This window comes from Pholis gunnellus, assembly GCF_910591455.1.
Source record: "Pholis gunnellus genome assembly, chromosome: 7".
Lineage (NCBI taxonomy): Eukaryota > Metazoa > Chordata > Actinopteri > Perciformes > Pholidae > Pholis > Pholis gunnellus.
The window spans coordinates 17,439,437-17,464,153 of record NC_136533.1 but is presented as its reverse complement, the minus strand read 5'-3'; the positions used below and the strand labels follow the sequence as shown (position 1 = coordinate 17,464,153).

Below are 24,717 nucleotides of genomic sequence, written 5' to 3'. Positions count from 1 at the left end.
TGTGTCAGAAAAGTTTATGGCCTGCCCTTTATGAATTTTAATAGCATCGCTTTGTCATTTGTTCCCTAAACGATGGGTGATAGATTTGGTTCGCTTCAAACAATGATCACTTAGATGAGCTGTGTTCATACTCGGACGGTAAACATGCTCTAAATCGCCACAATTACAATATAGGAGATAGAACTGGCCTGCCGCAGGAGGTGCTTAGTAGGATTTACAGTCTTCAGAGTATAAGACTGAGCTCCATTTGTGGTTATCTATAACATGGCTTTATTAGTAACAAGCATTTGTTCTATCCTTTGAAAGGTGTGTGTGTGTGCGTGCTTATCAACACAGCTCACCCTTAAGACTCTCCTGTTCAGCTCTATAACCGCATCTCTCTTCATCTATAATTTACATGCCCATTTACCAGCTCTTTGTTCCAGCAATGCCTGACCTCCGTGTGTGCGGAGTGTACCATACTGTGTTTCACATTTCCCTCTCGCTGCTCATTCAGCACCAACGTCTCGAGAAAAACCAAAGAAACATAATTGACAGCTTCAGTCGATGTGACCCGTCACTTAGAAAATGTCAGTGCCAAAGGCCAAAGCTGTAGTCCGTGTTTGAGAGAGAGAGAGAGAGAGAGAGAGAGAGAGAGAGAGAGAGAGAGAGAGAGAGGAGAGAGAGAGAGGAGAGAGAGGAGAGAGAGAGGAGAGAGAGAGAGAGAGAGAGGGAGGAGAGAGAGAGAGAGAGCGGAGAGAGAGAGAGAGATATCATTTAGTGTGTTTAATGTGCTGTAATGTTGGTCAGGGGGACGTAGGCCCTTCTTTTTGCCTCTGTTCAGCTCCTCTAACATTTTGTGCTGCACTAATAGCTCACTAAACTGCCATTTCTGAAATTTCAGACAATGAAACCAAAATTGCATGGATGAAAACAAACAGAAAAGCCCTGAAGGCTGTGTGCACTCAAGATTAATAGACAACCTCAAAGGAAGTGGAATGACCTTATTGCAAATGGGCAGCACAAACACTCGTCGGGGGCTTATAGAAGGGAGACACATGGACTGTCTCACACACACACACACACACACGTAACAGACATTGGCGCATCACGTACTGCTTAAATACATTTAATGAGGACTTTTGTGTGACCTGCATCACAAATAAAGTCTCCAAATTGTGCTTTTTTTCACTTCTCTCTGTTTTGTCGCATTTTTTGCCTGCTGCTTCCTCTTTTAAACTGCCAGTGAGAGAGGGAGCTAAGTGGCATCCTTGGTGTGAGGAAAAGTTGAGAGGTGGATGCTAGTTTCTAATAAAAGCCTTGTTAATGTGTCCTGCGTCTCCCTTGTTTTGTTGTCAGACAGGTAGAGAAAGCGGTGGCAGAAGAGGAAACGTTAAGAGGGAAGTAGAGAAAGACCGAAGAGGGTTAAGTGTACAGACAAAAAGGGAGGGCATGAGGTGATGGAAGAAAACAAGAGAAAATCAGAAGTAAAGAGAGGTGAGAAGATGAGCAGATCGTCTGTAGAGGAGGAAATTGCGTTCCTCTCTGCGCCTGTGAAAAGCTGTGAATGAACAGCAAAGGTTTGCCTCTGCACCTTTCTTTCTTTGCCTGCAAATAACTTAAATTGCCGCTTAAATAGTTGACAGAGTGTGTCAGGGTTGGCAATTACAGGAAGCAAGTCAGACTGGGTTTATTTAAAAAAAAAATGTTCTAAAGACATGGAATATCTCTCTGGCCACCTGCTTTTCAAGATGAAACCTGCAATAGAGTTACACTGTCACAAAGTTTGTGCGTGTGTGTGTGTGTGTGTGTGTGTGTGTGTGTTTCTGCTACCTCCAGGTGGTTACCAGACAGACGTACTAAGGTTATATAAAGCCAGGTGGGTTTTTGTCCTTATTCCATTTGGTGCATGCATATTACCGCGCGTGTGTGTGTGTGTGTGTGTGTGTGTGTGTGTGTGTGTGTGTGTGTGTGTGTGTGTGTGTGTGTGTGTGTGTGTGTGTGTGTGTGTGTGTGTGTGTGCGCGCGCGGTTAATATGGATGAGGTGGGGATTCTGCACCCTGCTCTTCCTGTCAGTAACAGATTGCTTTGGGGGCTCCACCCCTTCATCTCTGGTACCCGATGAGAGGGAAGAATGATGAAGGCAAAAGAGGAAGGTTGGGGCTTCACAGTCGACAAAAAGGCTGGAGGACAAAAAGAGACGGAAGAGAAGAGCGGATTTGATGAAACTTGGAATCGTTAATATTGATTGAAAGATAAATGAAGGCATGCATGTGTCGAAAGGTATTTTGCTTGTCGGTCACAGATGCTAGATGGTTATTCAGAAAGAAAAGAAAGAAAACACACTAAGAAAATTGGGGAAGAACAAATCAAAAGATTGACAGCCCCGTGCATGCCATATAGTGTTGGACCGCAGTGCCTTAAAATATTTTCACGATCTTGCAATATATTTATGCAATAATTATATTTTTGATGATATACTATATATTCACATATCATACAATATACATACATTCTGCAGACTAAGGGGACATTTTTGTTCATTATCACAGAAGATGAAAAATGTCTTGAACTTTTAAATAATCAATATTAAATAATAAATAGATATCATGCATTGATATTTAATGAACATCATACCCCATCACACACACACACACACACACACAGGGCAGACCAACGACTCTCAGTGCACTTTCCCCAGACACGAGACAGTGTGCTGTAACGGGCCAGTAAGGTAACGGCCTGCAAACGAGGTCATGGAGTGGAGAGGAGGACGAGTGTGTGGAGATATTTCACAGCAGGCTTGAGAGAAAGGGCCGCGCCATTGTCTTTCACCTGACAGAGATTTTTAATCATAGTGGCAATTTTACAGCAGCTTATAAACCGCAGCAGCCAGGCCTCATTGTTAACCTCCAATTGCTTTCAGGGCTGTAAATATGGCCGCCTTACATCGCTCTGGCCTTGCCGATAGTTTATGGGAGATGAGAAGGAGCTGGTGCTGGCACTGGGAGACTTGCCTGAGAATGATGAGGAGCAGAGAGCACGGACTGAGTAGTAAATAAACACATGGCTGATCATCAAGACAACACACTCAACCGCGCCGTACAGATTTGGCCGTGATGATCCAATGCTGATCAGTCGCGTGGTGTTAAGGCTTCATGTAATCTCTAAATGGACCCAAACATAGGGATTAGCGTCACAGCGTAATTGCTCAATTTGACATTTAGATTATACCGTGGAGATCAGTGACACATGACTCATTTTCCCAGGTACCCATTACATTTATTTAGCATTTCCAATGTTGTCACGGTTTGAAAGAGGATTGTAGATTAGCGAGTCAGGGTGATGCATCCAGGCGGTGACTCAGTTGCGTCCTCGCTGACATTTGGTTGAGGGAGTTCTCTCCTGCTGATTGGATCGGCTGCCAGCCAAGTGGAAATGGATCTCCCATGAGGCATTTGGTACATCAGCCTGAGCGCCCTACCCCAGGATGTCTGAGCTCGCACTGCGTTTGTTTTCTGCCACTTTTCGCATGTGTGTTGTCACCTGTGTTGCTAAAAACAGATTTAATTACATTTTTGTCCTTAATCAAGTGACGCACGGAACCGTAAGCCATTTCTTTTTTTGTAGTTTGATCAAACAGTGACCTTGTTTGGATCTGAACAGGAAGCTAACCAAAGTTACTTTTTCTGAGTTTTCAATTGCAGTCTATCGAATGGCTGCTAAAGACTCCTCGCTTCTGTTTTTTCCTCTAAAATTCAATGACCTCGCCAAAACACAGCCCACCAGCAATATGCTAAGCAACCTTCATCATGCGCTTATAACATTTAATTTAATTCTGATCTTATTTTCATAGTGTTGGCCATCATTCCCATAGACGGATTACCGCATGGGCAAAGTGGGCATGTGCCCAGGGCCCTGAGCCAATGGAGGGCCCTTGACCTTCAGTATTGTTATCTTGTTTTATGTAAAGTATGTATATATATATATATATATATATATATATATATATACATACATACATACATACATACATACATACATACATATATATATATATATATATATATATATATATATATATATATATATATATATATATATATATATATATATTTATTTATTTTAAATGGAGTAAATTTGATTTTGAAAATGTTTAAAAATGAAATTGAATGTTTTGTAAATTAGCTGATTTAAATAACAAATGTCATAACGTCGTAGGCCTAGTGACGTAGGTCCGTAGGTCAAAGGTTAATCTCGCTGTCGACATGGAGGAGCGAGTCCTGGTGCAAGACACATGAGGTCTCTCCTGTTATTTTTCAGACTTGTGGGTGTTGACGGCTCTGTTATATGGAGCTATTTGAGGGCTCGGTCCAGAATTGTTTTTCCTCTGGGTGCTTGCGCTTCCCCTCATTCTCACTATCACCTCTCAGGCATTTGCCAGCCTGGTGTTGGTTCCCAGAGGAAGGAGATCTAATCTGTGGGCTCTGCAATAAACTCCCAGGCAGGGCTCCAACACTGAGGTCTGCACTGTCTTTATACACTGCTGCCCACGACTAGATGCCAACAGACTGGAAGGCTGTTTCTCAAGACGTAGAGAAGACACATGCAGCACACTGTGCATGCACACAACTTGAGGATACCGAGTTCCAAATACCAACCGAAACAATTGATTTCATGAGAGCATGTCGTTTTATTTCCATCCTCTACATCCCACGTTGGGAGGAAAATAATTACACAGTGGCATCACACCCTCGATCCTTTTAGGCACACTATTGAAGAGTCCTGCTTTTTCCTCATTCGCTCTGGTTCCTACCAGCTGGCTCTGTTCCAGCGGTGGTCAGTGCTAAGCTGTTACCAGCGGGCTGTTTGCAGTTGATGGCCAGTTTCACGCTAGGGCGATGCTGGGTGAAGGTCATTAGGTCAAAAGACATGACACTAGACTTATATTTGTTTGTTTTATTTTCTCACCTCCGCCCAGCTCTCTCTCTCTCTGTGGGGTATTTTCTATTACACTGATATGACGGATGCCTGCTGAGTGTTGTCAACGTGGGCCGCGGAAAAAAGTCGTTGGAAGCCAATGAGTTAAGGGCTGCAAAATCCCATCACGCCAAGAGAAACGATGCTTCAACGTTTTGTCAGGGGCCGATCCATCATGTCGAAATGATTATCAGTAAAAGTTGTGTATCTGTAAACCACCTTTGGTTTTACAAATCAAACTCTGCTCAGGGTTGACGATAGAGCATGCGTTTGATGTATACACTGTGAGACATTTAAGAAAAAAGAAGTAAAAAAAAAAAGCTGAATTACTGAGGAAAAATGATTATCTTTATGAATGGCCCCTTGAAATTAATTCAGATTTTGTCAAGGCTGTCATTTTCATCACTTGGAAGTCGGAATTAGACCCCAGGTTGTGGGAGTTGAGGGTAAATGTATTTGCATCCGTCACGTCAGTCTGATTACTGCATAATCCCTCTGTCATAAGGACGTTGATTTATCCCTCTATTCATACTCTGTCGTCTTTTTATGACACTGCGAAAATCACTCAACGCTTATTTCACAAGACAAATTCTAAAACCGCTATTAAATTGGAGTTGTGCTTACATCGTAACAATGCAGATCTACTCAGTTCTGTTGTGTTAAACAGTCAGGATCCTTGAGAACATAAAGAGCCGATGGTCGAAGGCCTCGGACGGGAAAAGGCATCAAGCCCTTCAAGACCAACTTGTTTAAGTGTTTAATGGTTTGAGTGCTTTAAGAAGGCTGGATCATAGAAAATGGACTGGCAGCGGATGCCATCACTGTAGAATTCTCGGTAGACGATGCCTATTTGTCTGTCAGATTAAACGAGCAGGTGCTGCTCCTGTTGCCGCTCGAGAACGGGAATAAAGACTCTAAAACAAACGGTAAACAATAACAACGAGGCAGGGATAAGAACCTTACTGAACAATAGAAGCAAAGCATTCTCAGTCTCTCGTCATATTACTTGCCAAATCTCCCACCGCAGAGGCATTTATTTGACGAGAGGCAGATAAGGCTTGGCAGGTTTGCGCCATAGACGGATGGATGGAATGATGGAGTGACGTATGTTTATTAAATTGGAATCAAGATTCTTGGTGCGGGAACGCTGTGTTTCTGTGGGTCTGAGGAAGAGGAGGAGGATCCTTTCCTGCTTTCATCAGTATTCCCCGTCTGCCAGAGTTGGTGCAAGTGCCACATCGCTCTATAGGTGCCAGCTTTAAAGTGGCTCTCTTTTTCCTTTTAGTCTGCACTCTCTCATCTACGAGTGGCCTGAAAACATCTCAGAACCCGCCAGCTATCGGTCTGACGATGGATAAGGGGCTGCATTTCTGGGTTTTCCTGTGTAGCCAGCAGATTTCCGGGCCAGGACTTTCTTATCCGTGCGCTGGTCGTTGTTTTACAGTCCGATTAGCAACTTGACAAATGCGAGAGTAGAGTTGGAGTTGAGAGGTGACGTGTATGACCGGGTTGTTTCACAAGTATCCAGTTTACAAGCTATTCTTAAACCATTAAAAAGCTAAACCATCGCCAGGCCGGTGGGTTCCAAGGTTGGATTTCGGGCCAATGCGTTTCACTTCTTTTGCTCTCCACACCGACTGTTTGCCTGCCTTCAACCAAAGCCTGCTCAAACGTGATTGGTCAATACTACACAGACAACCGAGGGTTTCCGATACCAAAACCGTGTCCCCGTCGCCTGCAGATTCTGCATCTGAATGGAAATCTGCTTATAGAGATTAAACATTGTGTGGATGTAACTCGTTGATGTTCCAATGCGGGATAAGTACTGCCGCTGCTGAATACCAAACAACAAAGAAACGCTGCTGACAGTTTTACAGGTTTACAAATTGTGTAGGTGTAGAAACATGCCGGTACGACAGTGTTTTTGATTTATCTGAACCTTTCCTCCCACTTCAGTAATCTATCCAAATTGTTCTCATACGTACGTTTGACTCGTTGTTGTATGTTGTCGCTCCGTCGCTATGTGTCTTACTCTTTCAGTATTTCTCGTTGCTTCTCTCGATGTCTCTCCTTTGCTTCCCCTCATTCCGCTGGTGTGTGTTTCCGGTCTATAATATATTGTCTCATGTGGTGAACCAGCCCAGGGGCCGTACTCCTCATTGATCTCCACTGTCCCCACGCTGTCCTGGCAGAGGCCAGACACATGGAGCCCGTTGATTGATCCCCTCAGGATCTTTGCCTGCCTCACCACCCATGGTCACCCACCCTGTTCTCCTCCTGTCTTCAACTCCTTTCATTTGCCTTGTCGTCAATTCTCTGTCTCCTCCTCTTCACCCCCTATAAAACCGAAATAATATGGGCTAATGTTTATATGTAGTTTACATGGTGACACTTTACTTTAACTCTCCTATTTAGCATTCATAAGTAGTATATAAACACCTGATAAACTGTTGGTTGTCGGTATGTTTATTAATGCATGTTTCAACAGAACATGCATCGCCTATAAAGTATCATTGAATGGTGTATAAACAGGTAATTAATGATTAATCACACAGTGTAACATATATGTAGTGATATGTGATGGCACACATGAATAAGTTCTTCCCCCGTGTGTTGTGAAACTGTTTATGCACATGGACAAAAATCATTGATAGGCAGGTTTGAATGTGTTTATGAATGTGTTCAAATCTCACGAAGACGTGTTGAATTGGAAGTTTCATTCTTGATTTTGAGGGTCAATTACTGGGTTTCTTTCTTGAGCTTTCAGCCGCCTTCTTCAATGGATAGTTTGTTCAGTTGTCATGTAGAACAAAGTGGACGTATTTATACTTAAATAAATACTGATATAATATATATATTATATACTTGTATACAGTATATTATATATGAGAAAAATAATCAATTGAGATAAATCAAAATGAATGTAAGTTAATAAATGCAGGGATATAGTTACTTTAATTAATTCTAGATTCCACCTTCATATAAAATATGAACATAGAGTACTTTATATATTTACAACTGCTATATTGTCGATCATTCATGAACTCTTCATGCACATGTTATAGATGGTGCACAGAAGGAGTTATTGTTTTCACAAATGCACTAATAATAAATAAACTTGCCTTTAACTACATTATAGTGTGTTATAAACATCTATCAATGTTTTTTACGTACATTGAGTTTATTTTACAATATATACCCACATATAAACCTCATATTGACAATACAAACTGCATCATGGCCACTGCAGCTTGAAATCATTGCTACGTTCCTCAATAAAAAATGCACATGACTTTAAGGTTTAGGCGCCCTAGTTTTTCAGGAATATTTATAGAAAAATGTTTGTCATCTCTCGAAGGTGTTTTGACTGTAAGCAGCGTACAACATAATCACAAACGTTGTCTGCACAGGGGAACGTTTTGGATACAACATACAGTTGCTGTAAAATCTTACATAAAGAAAGATCAGGCTGCATGCACTTAAATATAATACATACAAATAGTAACACTTCATATGAAAATGGCCCAAACTACAAATAAATGCTTAAAGTTCAGTGATGGACTACTGCGCATACAGACATGAACAGGAATACTGTGAAGCTGCTCACCCATTATTTCTTCTCCTCTTCATCATCTGCTCTTCATCGCTCCTCCTCCTCATTACCCTCTTATATCAGCTTCATTAGTGTCTCTGCTTCCACAACCTCCACTACTCTTCCTCACTCACCGTCCCCAAGACCAACTCCTCATCCTCCTCCTCCTCCTCCTCCTCATCTCCCCTCATCTTTATGGATGTGAGAAAAAAATTCAATTTACATTGGTCCATAATGATTCCGGTATAATGATCTAATAATGCCATCGTATTGTAGTCAATATAACCTGCTGCTGCTGATATTTTTAGATCGCACTGCTGCGATTACCATAGAAACCACAGTTTGAGTGTGACCTTTGAAAGTCTTGGCGAGTAGGTATTCAATAAGACAGGCCTCATTTACCATCGTGCCACACACATCAGATATGATCTTGCACCTAATGTGCTGCTATGACAACTTACATGTTGTTACAGCACTTCGGGGGAAAGAAAGAAAAAGGGATTTTAGATTAAACATTGACTGTGAAATGAAAACGGCTGAGATAAAGGAAAAAAGGTGATTATTCTTCATGTATCTCATCCAGGGGTAATGGCCTAAACAGGCCACCCAAGCAGTTTATTAATCTGGCTACAGCAGAGGACAGTGCAAACTGCTGAAGCACTTTGTTTGCCTCTATTGTTATTGTCAGGATATCAATTCCTTTAAGCGTCCTCCTGGATTTATTCTGTCATTAAACAACACACTGCCTTGATTTTTCTCTCATGTGCCAGTAGAAGTTAGCGAATGTATATCGACGTACGAGTCTCTGCCGTTGGCTGGGAGGCATAGATGGATCTGGAGTGGCCATTTCAGTCTTGTGAGATGGCGGCTCGAGGGAGAAAACCAATTTTTATTGGCTTTTTCAATTTGCGCCTCACCGGACAGGAGCAACACTATGTTAATTGCAACCAGTGAATCAATGTTGTGTCTTTGTCTCTGTTGTGTGATTGTTCAAAATGAAGAAAAAAAGAGGATGACTTCTCTTGCCACTGTGCATGAAGTACGTAAATGAACACTTCAAAAGTATTTTCTAAGGTCAAGTACTAAGTTGTTGTCATTGCATCTGGGTGAGTCGGGTAACTAAAAGTAATAATTGTGGTAGTTATGTACTGTAACTGGAAAAATAACCCACCAGAAGTAGGAATGCACTGATACTGATATCGGATATCCTTCTAATACTGACTCAAATAGCTGCATTGGGTATCATTGACAATTGGCCAATCTGGTATTGAATACCATTATTTTAATAGATAACAAATCCGTACATTTGTATCTTTTGTATTTATTTGTTACATTTTGCTTTACAAAGTAAAAGTCAAGCCTGATGTTGCGTTACACAAAAAAACGAATGATCCCAGTCACTTCCGCACAGTGAGGCGTACAGCTTCTTAATGAAACGCTGGTATCGGATCAACACTCGGTATCGGCAGACACTATCGGCAGAGGTATCGCTCTCGGTATCGACACTGGAAAAAGTCAGAAGCAATCTTGTTCTCTGTCCTTCGTATCATTCCGGCCTCAGTAACTCGTGAACCAAACATTAATTAGCCAGCATCACACACACACAGACATACTCTTTAAACATCTGGCCAATGATAAAACACAACCCAAAACAACCACAACAGTCTACCAGCAAGCAGCTGCTTAATATATTAAAACTGACTAACCAGTTTGTGTTGAAATGAGAGGGAGAGATGACAAAGAGCGGAAAGATTCTCTAAAATGTGTCCAGCATGAAGTGAATCTCCAAATCTTTGCCAGATGGCTGAGAATTGGTAACTGTAAAAAAGTTCTCCCTTAAGTATTAAAAAACATCTTCAAGCCACAAACGCAGCCTGCGAGGCTCGACATGTCTCCATCATCCCACATCTGCTCTGCACTTTTTTCTACTGTCATCTGCAAACATATGGAGTGAAGAATTTCATTTTGTTTCTCTTTTTGCATGAAATCGTTTCTGTATTTCTACCTGCTCGGTGCTCCTCTTTCATTTCATGGGTTTAGTCTCCATATAGCAAAGTATAAGTGCCAGTGTGTCAATAAAGTAGGGAGAGGGCTTATAATGATGTATTGCAATATTGATCAATTCTCTCACCTCACTCTCACACGTATGCCCACAGGAGTGTATAAGTGCTTATGGCTGTTTGTATGCAGTCTGTCTCTGGGTCAAGAGGATGTCATGTTGCTGTAATTAATGCAACCACAAGTTCTTGATTTACAGAAGAGGTTGAGGTGCTATTTGCAGATAAAGTGGTTTAATGGACGTTGGCGAACAGCTATTGAAGACCAGCTATGTGTAAGCTACAGCTTACCTCTTGAACCCGAGAGTGCCCCAAATGGGGTTTTAGAGGGGGGGAGAAGAGTGTACACATGTAGTACAAATCACTTTTGAGAACGAATGAAATGATATTTTAAAATATTTCAAAAACGTACCTGACGAAGAGATTCTGATCAAGTGGACCATGTAACCTATTTTAATCACTCAAAAACATATATATGCACAAAGTACTTCAAGGTACTACAAGTACTACCACAATTTCACCTATTTCTGGCCAGTAGAAGACGAGCAATGTTCTCCGTTATCGATCCCAGCCGCGATCTACGGCACTTTCACACACACACTTCATATCCAGGAGCACGAGCACAACAAACTGCATCGAACTATCGCCTCCAAATTATTCTACTTTAAACCGTTAGAAAGTTACTATTGATCTGCCACAGATATCAACTCAGCCCATCATCCTGGATGAAACATCCTGGATGTTTCCTCTCTTTGTGTGTGAAAAAAACTGAGTCTCTGACGAGCTTATATGACGAATGAGTAATAATTTCAGTTTTGGCCAATGGGTTTGACCCATGGGGGTGGATCACAGTTTTCGATTATTTTACTGCACTGCCCAGAGTCTGCTGAGTTCAAATCTGTGGGAATTGCGCAAATCGGCCGATCACAGGCTGTTAGGTTCAAACACATCACGTAAAACTGAAATTCTGACAAAAATTAGCCATATTTTACAAGTTTTCATATAGCCCAGGCTCTCAAAATGATGCCAAACTTCTGTATTAGATAGATTGAACACTATTAGTGATAAAAAAAAGTGAAATATATAGTTATATAATATATAAAAGTACAATAAGACTGCGATATATGCGCCTTCCAAAATCAGAATTGACGTTGGCTGACCAAAGCTGACCTGTACACAGGCATACTTCACTCTATCAAAGCCAATTTTTTTTTAAAAAGGACTGCTGACATGTTGAGATATGATTTGGGAGAGTATAGGCCAGCCAGGGCATCATTTAAAATCAATAAAAGTGCTTTTTGGGCATTTTTATGTTATTTTACGGAAGTGGCTTCCCTACACTTACTGAATCAATATGACACAGGATTTCCTGAACCGAACTGTAAGTACAGAGCTGGTGTCTTCCTCAACAACAGTAGTTATATTGTACTCTTTTATCAAAACTATTGCGAGGGACAATTCTACGCCCTCGTGTCACCAGCTTCACTGTAGAGTCACCGGTTGAAGCACAAGACAAGCACATAAAGGAAGTCATAGTTTGTTCTTTAAATTGGATCATTTCAGGTGACTGTTGTGTGAAATGTAGGATGGAAAAACTGAAAAGACTGAGTACTTGGGTTTTTTTTTTCATGTGGAAAAGCTGTAGAAGGTTTGGTTGATTTTGTATTACACCTAGAGCAAAATGTTAAATGACCCGTTATACTATTTCCAGAATTGCATAGAGAGAGAGAGAGAGAGAGAGAGAGAGAGAGAGAGAGAGAGAGAGAGAGAGAGAGAGAGAGAGAGAGAGAGAGAGAGAGAGAGAGAGAGAGAGAGAGAGAGAGAGAGAGAGAGAGAGAGAGAGAGAGAGAGAGAGAGAGAGAGAGAGAGTGAAAATTGGACATAGATGTGATGGACATAGCAACAGAAGAAGAGATGATGTGAAATTGAAAGAGTTGACCCTGAGCAACCACTGTGTCACACCCAATCATTGTCCTCCTCCAGCATAGGACATTCTGCAATCACGCAATAAAAGTTCATTGATTTTATTGCTCTTCCATATAAGTTTTCTAAGAATTTCTGTCAGTATGCTGAAGACTGAAACAAGACAGGATATGAATCTCACACAGACAATATAATAATATGAACCATGCAGTAGCACACCGAAATGCCAAAGTCTTCTTATAATGTTTTCCAACAGCGTAAGTCACTAGCTTTGTATCTTCGTGTCCAGTACTGAAGAAGTGAGTGGTCTCATACAGTGTGTGGGTTTTCTTGAAGACAGTGCAACAGGTGGTGGTATACGTACAGTACATGTCATCTCTGATCTGACGAGACGCCTGCAGGTAGCTGAAATCACAACCCACGCACCTGGTTCTCATCGATGGAGGCTCCAGAACAATGTGGGCATGCTGTAAATAGAGTCGGTGGTGTCCTGCAATGAGCTATGAATTACCTATACGCCTCCTTCCCGGTGTCCAGATGTTGGACGGATGTGTGGATGGATGGATAGAAAACACAAGCGATGATGGGTAAAGAGACAGGGGAGAGCGTTGAGGTCTGAGATATACAAAACGGTAGCCGGAAGACAAAGCAGCAGCTTGGGACCGTGGGTGTGTATGGGCGAGAGAGAAACGGTGACGGACTATGATGAAGATTCATTGTTCTTTTCTTGCCGCCATCCATCTCCACCAACATGCACAGGCACCATTGAATACCCATGCCACCAAGCTAGTAGTCGGTTTGCTGCGTGGGTGTATAAATAGAGGTGATGTCGGAGAGGTTGGAGGCAGAATGACGAGGCAGAAAAAGCAAACCAAGTCTCAGAATAGTGCACGGGAGATAAAAGATGCCATTTGTATCGGCAAACACTTAAAATGTCTTCATTTTGTGTTTTTCTACCGTGAAAGCTGACTGATGGAGCAGCTGTCATAAGTAGACATACATTGCCATACATGCCTTAAGAAAGGTTGCAGGATACTTTCAGTATTTTATCAGAAACTTGGTAGAAATGTTGTCTTCATTTTAGTGTTTCCACACGGAGTAGACAAACCTCAATGACTTTGATGAAATGTATGAAATGAAAAGTTTACCTACAGTAATTCTTCCCTGAAGGAAGAGGCGTGATGCGCTTCAACCATCCCACGAGGAGTATCTGACCTGTCCGATGCTCTCAGACTCTCTGACAGGCAGTTTAGGGCAACCTTGTATTGGAATAGACTTCAGAGATTTGGTCCAAAGTCAACTGGAACACACAGGTTTAAAGCAGCAAACGTTATTAGAGGACTAACGTTTTGACGCCATGTGTGTCTTCATCAGAGTCGGTGAGCTTTTATCTAGCAGTATGATTTCATGAATGAAACTGCATAAATGTGACCCGTGGTGTGTGTTCAGCGGGTTGCAGCATGTCTTGGTGTTGTGAAAAAGCTGTCGGGCCAATCGGAGGCGGCACGTTGCTGTGAAGTGGCTCCGAGGTTATAGTTGGCTAACAGGGACATTAAACACCCAGCAGCAGGAGCATTGTAATTACTTTGTCTGCCTTGTTGTCTCTGTGAAAGAGGGTATGAATGCTTGCAGATGACGACGCAACGTAGAGGCAAGTGAAGGGAAGTGAGGAGAGGCATGGACATTTATTTTTATTTTTTTCTTATCAAAACCAAAACAGGTGGATGTGAGATCTCCGAACAGGTGTGCAGTCGATGAAGCGTGCTGTGCAGGAGAGAGCTGGAGAGACATTCATTTTGACACAGTTTATTAACCAGAGGCCTCCTCCTCAAAGCTGCTCAAGTCTGTTTGTTTGAGTTGCACTGACAGGCCTATAGAGGCTCCAAGAGGTAAGAAAAGAAGGGATTCCAGGAGCAAAGCAGGTATTTTAAAAAGCTAACTTCACAAAGGTCAAAGATGACGGTCGTCTGAAATACACACATATGTACATGCACAGAATCCGCGCATGGATGCTGAGCTACAGAGGGTAGCTTTCTTTGAGATGAAAGACTGAGTCTGAAATGTTCTCTGGGCCCAGGGGTGATGGCACAATTTAAAAGGAAGCAAAAAGAAAGCGTGGGGGAAGGATGAAAAGGTAAAAAATGAAGAAAAAAGGAAACTGTAAAAGTCATCCCCCTGGTGCCACGGGCTTTGCTGACAAATCCTTTGTGTTTGTTTAAGCCAGGTAAAAATGGAGTCTGATGTGGCCACAAGACATCTCATCTCCCCGTCTCCCACTGGCCAGCCTCCCAAATTGAAAGTACAACAATGAGCTCTATTTAAACACCCACACAAAAACAAAGCACAGTCAAATACACTATTGCCTTTTTTTAACCTTTGTTATGCTTATTAATTAAAAAGCTTTTGTGTTTTTAAAGCTTTCTAAATTCAAACTTTTTACCCAAGTGCCGAGCTCTTTTTTTCATTTTAGTCTTTATTTTCCTTTTGCTTCTGAATATTTCTTTATCAGTCTTTAGCCAGGGTGGGTGATTGATAGTTACTTACTGTTACCATTAATCTCAGTTAGTTTTGGGTTGCACCAGGTCTTTAAGTACACTTTATATTGAGTGCTTTGCAAAGATTTTAAAGAGCACTTAAAGAGCTTACGTATCCAGTGGTCCTTCATACATCTAGTCAGGGAGGGCCAGGTTTTAAATTAAGCTTTCATTTTGCCCTCTCTGGACTTAAAGCAAAAGTTCAATCACACTGAATTAAACAGTATTTCTCAGTAGAAGGGAAGAGAGGAAAGAGCTGGAAAATTGCCCTCGGAAGAAGGTTGGAGGGAAGAAAATACTAAAGCAAGGCAGAGAGCTCGTGGTCAGCAGAAATGTCAGTAGCATAAAATCGGGCTGATGGTAGGGAACCTACATATCCCAGAGAGTGCACGTGAAATGCTCCGAAACACACATTACAAGGTCAATATGTCATGTTTGCTGTAAGTTCTAGATGTAGCTGCTTGTGTAGTGGCATCTTTTTTTATGTTATATATTTCATAACATTCTTATTTCTCAAGGTTTTATAAAAAAAAAAGAAACACTTTGCGGTCAAAGCTGCCCTTGGTTTTAAAAAAAATATATCTACGTTTTTGAGCATGTTATGAACTTAAAGCAGATACTTTGCGGTTCATCGCCTCAACCTCCTTGACTTACTTTACAGAATACAGCTTGTGAAAACCCAAAGCGAGCACAGACTACGACTGTTACTCAGTGGATTGTTGTCTTTTCTCACCCCAGAGAAACGCATGGTTGGCTTGTTGCTCACTACAGGGGAGATAAATTGCCGTGAGCGGTAATTGTAAATTGACAACAGCTGAAACTGCTGCTCACTTTCCTCCCCGTGTCTCAGACCGATCGCAGTACCACACCACTGCTACAGCTGACATTCAGCTCGCCCATAGACCGTCCTCTCAGCAGACATTTTGACTTGTCAAACGCAGGTGTAACTAATGGCTTCATTTTAGAGGCTGCTGTGCCAGTGAAGGGCATACTGGTTTACTCAGACTCTCGGTTGGGGCTTATTTTGTTGTAATGACTGATCCTTGTTCTTAACATATTTAGTGCAGGAAATAGACCCGTAGACCTCCTGTATGAGATTGTTGCTATCGGTGTAATTATTCAGCAGGGGTAAGATAACAAGATGTAAGCATTGATTGTTAGTATAGCTAATCGCTGCGAAATCTCCATAATAGCAGTCGAGGTCCTCTTTCAGTGTTGTCTTTACTTAGGATAATGAAGACGGGACCACCTTCTGGTGTCTTGCTGATATATTATTGGTCCCAACGAGCTGGTTTTTATTATAATGAAGTGGAACTGTGTGCATGCACATGTACTGTACGTAACTGAACACACGTACACCGACGCACTTTAACTTGGGAGTGTTGGTGTGCATTTTAGTTGGTCAGGGCGATTGGTTCCCCCGTCGCTCAGAGGTCCCTGCGGCCGATCGACCCGGTCGCGGCTGTTTTCTGTCCTGGCCCCACAGCGGTGGAATGAACTCCCCACTGACGTCAGGACAGCGGAGTCACTGCCCATCTTTCGGCGCAGGCTGAAAACTCTTCAAGAAGTACTGCCCTGAGCCTTCCACTTAGCACTCATTGTAATCGTATTAGTTCGTTGCACTTATTGTAATCGTATTAGTTCGTTGCACTTATTGTATGTTTGTTCCTGCACTGTACGTTTGCCCTGGTTTATGCTCTTAGATACTTGTTTAGCAAAGGAGATGCACTTATGACTTCTGGTGACTAGTAGTTCTCTTGTATACCGATGTTGAATACACTTATTGTAAGTCGCTTTGGATAAAAGCGTCTGCTAAATGACTGTAATGTAATGTAATGTGTCTGCTATGTTATGGGTTGGTGAATTCCTATTAATTTATTATTGTTGAGGTTATGAAAAGTAACTTCCAGATTATAGACCCCAGCACATTTTGCTAGTATCTCCCATCGTTAAACTTTACATGGACGCTTTTTTCTTTCATAATTCACTTCAGCATTTTAATGCGTTCTCTTTTACGAAGTAGATACGTGATGGAGAGCTGTGTGTGTGTGTGTGTGTGTGTGTGTGTGTGTGTGTGTGTGTGTGTGGGCGGACGGAGAGAGTTGCCTCATTTTACATCCTTGGTTTCAGGTCAAGGGAGCTGTTTGGTGTAGAGTGGGAGGAGGGAGTGCTTTAGTATCTTGCATTTATACTTTGATGTGCTACTACCAGATGTGCAGAGGTTTTGGGTGCCATGTGCGATAAACACACAGTTTGATGCACAAGCTCTCAACACACAGGCCTATTGTGACGATACACAGCGAACGCATTGACGTCACACCAGCAGGAGTTTAGATGTACTTCAAACTTCAAACACTCGCACAGAATCAGTAGCTATAGAAATGAAAGAGAACAAACGACCTGCTGTATTAAAACCTGTTGCCTGCAGGTGTCACTGATCCAGCTGGTTACTTAGCTAATTAGTATGTTTAAAATCTGATAAAACGGTAAATGCTAAATAAACACTTACCAGATGTTCCCGAAATTTGCCGGATTTGATCCTACACTGCCTCCTGATGTTTGACATTTTTTAAATGTTCACTGCAGGCACAAAATAGCTCCTTTTATTTACTCACTAACAAAACCATTCTTTGTATAGTGTCTTTGTTGCTTCTCTCCATTCTTGTTGTTGGAAACCACCAGCCTCCTGAGAAACCTTTTCTTCCTGGTAAAAAGAAGCGACTTACCTCATATGGTCTTTTCTGAAAAGCGTAGGCTTTTTAAAACCTTCGGCGGTGCTCAGCTCTGCCAAAAGAAACAGCCAGGTGCCTTTTTACTGTGTGGCTGTACTTCGAATACACTGTGGTCAGAACCGATAGGACTTTATGTTTAAGAAACGTAGATGTCAGTCAGGGAAAAATAAAATGAATCCATCCATCTTGGTTTTTCGCCGTTTAAGGCTGTGGAAAAACAGTTAAGGATAAAAAAAATGCCGAGCACAAGTTAATGCGCCATTACGGTCTCAGGAGAGCAGCCTGTTTGTCGGTTTGTGCATTCGCGTCCATCTCTGTCTGAGAGCGCCTCGGTTTCTCTGCAGTAGGCTCAGTGTTGATTAGGTCAGATTCAGCACCGAGCAGGTCGGGGATGATTGGCAGTGGACTGTTTGCCTGTTCTGTTTGCCAGCTGCCCCATGTCACACCCCGTCAGTAATAATCAGCCTGGACAGAAAAACTAGACCTAATGTGGACGACAGACCTCTCTTCTTTATTCCTCTTTTTCAAAATCTTTATCCCTTACTGTGATAGAAAGTACAGAGTAATACAATTTGTTGCTCAGACAGTAAAACATGCTGGGCTGCTCCAACAAAGGGAGAGCGTGGCATAACGCTGGATTCCAGCTCAGATGCTTTCTGTCTTTACTCCCCGCATCCGCTCTCTGTCCCCTTCCTACCGTTTCTTCTCCTTTTCCACTCATCTGACCCGTATCTTGTTCAAGCTCTACTTACATTGAATCTATAATGATTAAAGGCACCTTTAGCTGTCTTTGCACTGAGTATTTTTCCTGAGGTTGTACTGAATCACTGCTCAGACCGTTTTAATTACGCTGCAAAGATTACAAGCCATCAAAAAGAGGGTTTATGCTTTGCCTGCTTTCTCTCTCTCAACCACTCAACCTAATGCAAAATCCTGCCCTCAATCAGTCAGCCAAATATTTCCGTATGATTCTGATTCATTGCAGGCACCCATAATGCACTGCTGCCACTGAGCTGCTGTGCTGTTCATTTTTCATTAACCTGTAGGTTTACTTTGGATGTGAAGCATTAGGCCAGATTTTGTTTCACCAAGAGGCCCTGATAAATTCATATTTTAGATTAGAGCAGTGGCCAAATGTGACAACCCAGACAAAGTTCTTCAGACCACTATTGATCCGGAGAGAGATTTAACTCTTCCTCACAGCTACTGTCCTTACATGTCTGCTGTATTGATGTGGACTCAGGCCTAACAGAAGTCCTACCACCTTGTCCCAGGCCAAAATCAATAGACGACACACTCTGTGACGCACAGTACACCTCAATGTGTGCTGCATGTTGTGTCGGAAACGCACGGCTGCACGCACGCGATCCATACAGACCTCATGTTGCTGTACTCTAGAACACACTCATGCGCACACACAGACATAATCGGCAAATTAAATCAGGACTTATCAAATTAAAATCAGCGCTTTATAAGGTTAATAATTGTTCATCTTCTCCCCTTTTCTTCCTCAAATGTTTTCCTCTCACCATCCGTCCGTCTCTTCCCCCTCCCTCCCTCGGTTCCCTCCTCCTTCTCCTCTGCTTCTTATTGTCTCCCTGCCATACTCATCTCTGCATCATTAATCTTTCAACCAATGAATTGGAGCCACTGACTCTATCACTCCTATTATCGACAGCGGCCGTCCCTTATCCACGTTCCATTTTTCTCCCTCTCTTCCTCACTCAGCCCTTCCCACTGTTGTTTCATTGACCGGCATGCAATTTCGTACATGAATAATGCAAACAGGGAGACAAAAATAGTTGCACTCCTTCTTTCTTTTGGCTGGGATTTGTTCTGCAATAGATTAACTGAATGTGCATCGGGCTGATTTCTATTCAGCAGTGCCAGCCACCTTGTTAAAAGGAATAGGGATTTGTATGTAAAGGTATCGGGGCTCCCGAAGCTGTATATTCTCTCTGAAATAGACGGGAGCGGCTGATTGTGAGATCAGGGTGCAGATTTAATCAACCTCTCGGGGCTCATGAGTGCTGATCCAGGATCATTGAGATTGTTCCCAGGACAATCCTATTCGTTAGCCAACACCAGGAGCAGCCACATCAACCTATCTGCAGGCAAACATTTCATTTCAGTTTCCATCCGTGTTTGCTGACGGGCCAATACTAGACGTATGTATCAAAGTGGCCAGCTTACATCAGCCAGCTCTCCCTGCTCTAACATGCTTAAAAAATAGAGGCCATTTCAAGTTAACACAGCCATGTATCTGAGTGTGTTTTGAATAACTTAGCACGTGCCATGGTGCAAGCGCTGTACTGATCTTTTATGGTCAATAACAACAACTTACTGTAACTACTCAAGAGAGATCTGTGGTTCATAGTCCAACCCCTGACTCATACTTCACGGCTCTCTTCCTCTCGTCTGCTTCCCAAAAGAACATTTACTTTGCAACACAGTGATTAAATTGACAGCACAGCATGAGAAACACACATGCACTTTCCCGAATGTAGGAACACGTGAATAGCTCACAAACTGTTTCATGCAGGTTTGTGGCGGCAGACCTCTTGTTGCCATGGTGAGTGTGTTCGTGGATGGTGAAAGAGCAAGTGCACATGGGTCCAACTGAAGACATTTGTAATAATCACCCGGTGTGTCCAAGGACTTGCATAAACACGCTTTTGAATTCCAACAAGAGTCTTGTGAGAGTAATTCAGCTAATTGCTAGCTCCCTGTGAGGAGGTGGCATAATTGGTCCTCTAAGGTATGAACTGGAGAAATAAAAGTGAGCCGCATCATCTCCGTCTTTGTCCGACTCCCTCGATATCCATAGGAAATCCTCAATATTCCCTGTTTTCTTTGTTACTTAAAGACACTCGCATGTGAAATTCAATATTCCTAACACGTTGGTCTTCATATCTTCTTTACGATGCTAAAATACTTACAGGGCTTTTTAATCAAGTTTTGTTATCTTTAACCATTCTGGAAATTCCAAGCATTGATTAGAAACTTACATTACTTTAGCTTTTCAGAAGAGGATAAGTGTGTAGTTAACCTTGGGTTTGCTCCGGCACTATGCTTCGTGCCCATTTCAAGCTTCTTTATAATGTGGACTGGCTTTGATATGAATTAACCTAGAACTGCGTCAGCATAATTCATTTCAACGAAACAACATTTCAAAGAACGACATGGTGGCTGTTACAAAACAAGTTGCTGTCCTGTCTTTATTACTATTTAACTGTAGAGATACTGCATAGCTATGGTTTCCAGTATATCCTGAGAATTGTTTGGATTGACTTTGTTTTCCACCAACGGGACGTACAATACACCGAACACAACGCTACATTGAAAACATACAAATATACAATATCTAAGAATGGGCAGGTATCGGCAACAAAGTTCTATAAATGATAAAAGAAAGAACATCTCATAAAAGAAACATGTTCCCTGTCATTGTGTTCAATGCCTGTATGGCACAGGGAATGAAAGACTCGTATATGTTCCATCTGGCCCATGGGACCCTAAATCGATGGCCAGACAGGAGCAGCTCAAACTCTTCGTATGTTTAGCCTGGCAGCACTTTCAAATATATTGCAGCATTGTTTCTGTGACTTGCCAATCACCGTCTTTGCAACAACAACCATCTTGGTGAGCTTTTTTTTTTTTGCTGTTTTGCACTCAATTGTGCAAAGAATTGTGAACTGAAATGCCATCTTTTTTTTCCAGTTCTAGTCTCATCACACACACACACAGAGAGCCGCAGTGCTGGTGAGTGTGTAATACTTCACAGGGCTTTGTGGCGCTGCTCTGAGCTGGTCTGTTTGGTCTGTTCGGTACAGAGCGGTGGGAAAGAGATTCTGGCAGTCCGCAGTCGCTTCAGACATTTGCTGTGCCAGAGGGATTTCTGAGAACCAGTCTGGCACTACGCACTGAGCCCTACCTATCAAAGAGCTTCTCAGTCATGCTGTTTTTCCTTCTCGTTATTGCTCCATTGGTCACCTTTCCTCTCTTCTGTGTTTGTCTCTTGTTTATCTGTCTTGTGTTCTGTTACTTATTCTCCAGTCTGTCGATTTTTTAATCTCTTTTTCCTCTATCTGTCGCTTCTCTTCGTCTCACTCTTTTCTTTTATCTAGCTTTGTCTCTCTGTAGAAATCTCTCAGCCTATGCATCACAGCCATGTTGTCTCATAGATTACAAATGTCTGGTCTTATCCAACGGCATCTGATGCACAGTATCTGAATATATGTGTTCTGTATTCGATTTAGAAACATCCCCATCACAGATGAGCACAGCTTTCATTACAGCGTATATTTTTGGGGATGAATCCATTAGCCATTAGTCATTGCTGCAATAACAGCCACCCAGACATCCTTGCTTCCCGCCACGCGTATTAATATGAACAGTGAGCATCCAGGGACCAGGAGCCACTGTTGAATCAGCGAGACCATAGGAGGGACAATGTCTATATTGTTATTATTATTACTATTATTATTATTATGGTGGGACTAATTAACATACTCTATATCTCTGTGGTGGTTAACAGGATTGAAAAATGATGAATAATGTAATTATTGCACACTGGTTATTAACTTTCATGTTGCAGGTTCGCTCTAGATGAAGCTATGATTTGTGGAGCTGAGCTCATTTGCAGGTTTTGTCATGGTGGGTATGGGTGAAGGGGGGGTGAAGAGATTTGTGACACACACAGACACACACACACACACACACACACACACACACACACACACACACACACACACACACACACACACACACACACACACACACACACACACACACACACACTTCCTGCCGTCTTTTGGCTTGTTTGTGTTTAATAAGGGAGATTAATTAAGCTCATTGGTATTCTAGGACACTGGCTCCAGCTGTTTCCCTGGGCGATGAATCAGCAAGTGCCGTATGAACGTGGGAGTGTGCGAGGCTAGCACCCACTACAGTGAGTTTAGTTTTTGGACCGGTGGGTGGATGGATATCAGTGACAGAAGCTCACTGATCGGACAGCTGATCTTTCATTCAATCCCTGCACGGTTTTACAACTTTGCCACGCGTGTTCATACATAAAACAACTAAGTTCAGCTAGTAATTAAATGCTGCTCTCCCTCACTCTTTCCGCCTCTGATGCATTCCTCCCATAGCGCACACATGCACGCATTGTTAAAGATAATTTGTCTTTTTATTTGACTGAAAGTCAACAAGGTAAATGGCAATGTAAACATGTCTCATCAGTGTGATTGATGGTCCCTGTTTTGCCTTCATGCAATGTTTAATACATAAGGCCATCTGACGGGCCCTTTAGCATAAACTTTAATTCTCAGTGAAACACGTTAACACACTTCTGGGCCCATTGCCAGGAAAATGAAGATCTCCTTATAAATTACGGACTGTAACTCTGAGGTAATGAGTCACGCAAAATGTTACAAGTATTTGTAGTGCGCTATAAGTGATGGCAACATCTTGCTGGAGTGTAAAGTCGTTATGCACCGTAGGGGAACAAGAGGTGCAGCTGATGGATGTTGTGCAACCTCAGGTCAATGAGTTTAACTGTACCTTTTAGTGTTGCATCGATAAGCAGACTTTCAGTTGGATCGAGCTGAGGCAGGGCTTTTGCAAAGTGTTGTCCGTGTGAATTACAGTCCAAGCCCACGCAGTGATTAAGGGTTGACATCGTGCTATTTCTAAAATTGTTTCTTTCAGTAACCAGTTCCACAGATCATAAAGTCCTTTACCCACACGGATAATCCTTCGTAATCGTTCAAACAGCCATCGCACCTGTTCTAATAGTGAAAGCTGATTGGCTGGCAAGGTAACTGCTTGTCACAGGCAGAATCCAAAAGCTCTTGGTTTGCTCATAGTACAGGCAAACAATGTCACAGAGACAACTTTATGAGAAGTGATAGTAACGCTGAGCTTTGCCGTGTTGATGACAAAAATGATAACACCTCAAACGTAAAGAAGCACTCAATAATGAAAAGTGTTAATAAGGAAACAGGGCTGTAAAGAGTTAATGCAAAAGCAGACAATTGCTGTAGAACTAAAACTTTATAAAGATAAGGTTCAAAGGGAATTCTTACTCTTGCTCTTACTCTCTGTTTAAATATATTTTACATACGTGTGCACAATGTTTTCGTAGCATGCAGTATTCCAGACGGCGGTAAAAATCTTGAATAATGTGGACATTTGTTATATTCAAAGTTGTGGTCCAGTACTGCATTATGGTAGATTGTGGAATTAAGAGCCAATAATTAGATACAATTTCCATCAGGGCTTTATTTCTAGTTGCATGGTGATGACTGGAATTTAGCTGTAGCAGGTATTCAAAAGCCAAAACATTTAGGTTGCTGCTTTACTAAGCTTTTCAACGTACTGTGTCAAAAATGATCTTTTTTCTGCAGGTGTTGAAATCAAGTTGCCCAGAGTTTTCCAACAAGTCACCTTATGAATTATTTTTTTTATTTTACTGACCGCTGAGTCCAGTCTCGTATACTTTCATTCTTCTGGTGTCTTTGTTTCATGCCTGACTGATGCAATATGGATGCTGTGTCCTTCAAGTGAGTGAATCTATGTGCGTGTGTGACAAAACTAGTGCTGGAGAGGTTTGTGAGTCTTTGCGTACGCGCAGACATCAGGGACGCTGGTGTTAGACAGGAGGGGAGCCTGTTGTCACATTTCTTCATCATTACCTTCCCTGCCCTCCTTCATCTCTCTCCCTTGGAAGTTAAAAAAAGCAATCAAAGGCTTGGCATCCGACAGCTCTGTCTCTTTGCCTCCTCTACTTTCAAAAAAGTCTTCTTCCTCCCCCGATTCTTTTGTAAACACGGGTGCCTTCTCGACAAAAGCCTCTTATTTCAGGGGTGCTGGAAACCTCTCCAGCTTGTCTCGGTGGAGGTATGCCTCCTCTTTGACC

The 24,717-nt window shown here is 42.2% G+C and overlaps 1 protein-coding gene across 1 annotated transcript in view; it reads left to right on the top strand.

Moving 5' to 3' along the window:
* The window catches only part of b4galnt4a (beta-1,4-N-acetyl-galactosaminyl transferase 4a), a 125,397-nt gene that overhangs the window by 42,655 nt on the left and 58,025 nt on the right, over positions 1–24,717 (top strand). The window lies entirely within an intron of this gene.